Here is a 1,997-nt window from a genome sequence, read left to right on the forward strand (position 1 = left end):
GTCGTGTGTGCAATACGCTGTGTACAATAATGTCCTGTGTGCAATACGCTGTGTGCAATGTTGCTGTGTGCAAACGAAGCTGTAAGCAATCGGGATTGTAGACAATCGGGATCCTCCCAGCAAACGTGTTATTGGTAGTCGTTATAGTATTAAATATAATATTGTACCAGCAAACGTGTTATTGCTAGACATTGAAGGTCATGTCTATATTGAGAAAGATATTAGTATCAAGTGTAGTCATACATTCATATGTCACATTTTTGAATTTAATATTACAATTACAAACAGTATTGCATATGACAACATAAATATTACAAAAACAAATATTTTGAAATTGCAACAAAAATTGGAACAAAAAGTTTTAGATTAGAACAGTTTAATGTCTAAAGACGGCAAATTACTTGCGAATAATTGGCCATCTTTCTTTGCAATTATATATTTAAAACAAAAAAACAGTATTAATATATGGTTGTTTTTCATCATTTAAACCGGAAACATCATTCTCAGGGAAAATAAGTATCAGGAATAATATTATAATTTCTAAATAATTTAAAATCATTTTTCTTTTACCGGAATGCCAGGAGGAAAGTTTTTCAGTTCAAAAGAACAAGTAAAAATACATATACCGTGACGCAGATATTTCTGTTCGAGAGGTCGTCAACAAATTGATAATTAATCCTGTAATTCTATAGACAATTTTTTGAGGTTGCGTGAAAATCACATTATACAGATGGTAGTACAAAACTTATAATAGACATGATCGTTCGTGAATTTTAAAGAAATACGAAACGGGAATAAAACTGCTGGTGAAGTAGCAAGAGTTTTGAAACTGCCGGTGACTACACGATGTGTACAGTAAATATTACAACAAGATAAAAGTTTAAAGTGGACAATATAAGTCATTGATGCTTCCTCATACTCAAGGCTATAAAACTGCGAGATTAAAGTTTACTCGAAATCATATGACTTGCCATGAAGAATAAAAAAATGTCGTATTTTTTGACGTAAAACGTAATCTACATGGACCTGACAATTTTAAATATTACTCGCACGATTTATAAACTAATAAGGCAGTAGCCATAAGCAGAAATTTCGGCGGATAATATTGGATGGTGTGAACTGCATTTATAGTTATTCAAAGACGTCAATATGCAAAATTTGTATCAGAGTGAACGCAGAAAAATATATCGACTTATTAGAAGATTGTTTAATTCCATTTATCGAAGAAAATCACGAAGGAAATGTTATTTTACAACAAAACAACGTTGCGATACACAGTGCAAAGAATACACTAGAGTGCAGGTCTCGACTGAAAAATTTGCTACTTATAAAGTGGCAAATTTTCCGGCACGTTCGCCGGATTTAAATCCGATAGAGAACTTATGGGGAATTCCATCAAGAGCATTATATAGAAATAATAAACATTACAGTAACATTAAGGAGTTGGAAAACGCTGTAAGACATGAGTGGAATAAAATCGATACTATGACATTGCAAAAGATATCCAGCAAGCTGTCGTTATTTTGACGTCAATAGTTGATCATTTTAAATTATTGACGTCATGTGACTTATTCAAGATGTAATAATGAAGTCATCTCTTTAACCAATTAATGACGTCATTTATTTATGACGTCTTTACAATATGTTATACTTAATGACGTCGAATAAATGGCCAATTGTCGACGTACTTGTAATATTATTAGTGATCAATTAATAACGTCATACATTTATTCCGTTAATAACACGAAAATAATAATATATTTTTTATGTCAGTTTATGACGTTGTGTGAGTGATAAGAAATATAAGAATTCACGTCATTTTTACGTGTTTAGACGTCAAAGAGCTTATTATGGTTCTAAAAATGAAGTGGAAATTACAAAAGCAATTGAATTATTATTATATATATATATATATATACAGGGTGGACCATCTGAAGTGATCCAGTCAAATATCTCGAAAACTAGTAGGGATAGAGAAAAATGTTTCGTATGAAAAG

This window comes from Trachymyrmex cornetzi, unplaced genomic scaffold, assembly GCF_001594075.2.
Source record: "Trachymyrmex cornetzi isolate Tcor2-1 unplaced genomic scaffold, Tcor1.1 scaffold326, whole genome shotgun sequence".
In the NCBI taxonomy this organism is placed as follows: domain Eukaryota; kingdom Metazoa; phylum Arthropoda; class Insecta; order Hymenoptera; family Formicidae; genus Trachymyrmex; species Trachymyrmex cornetzi.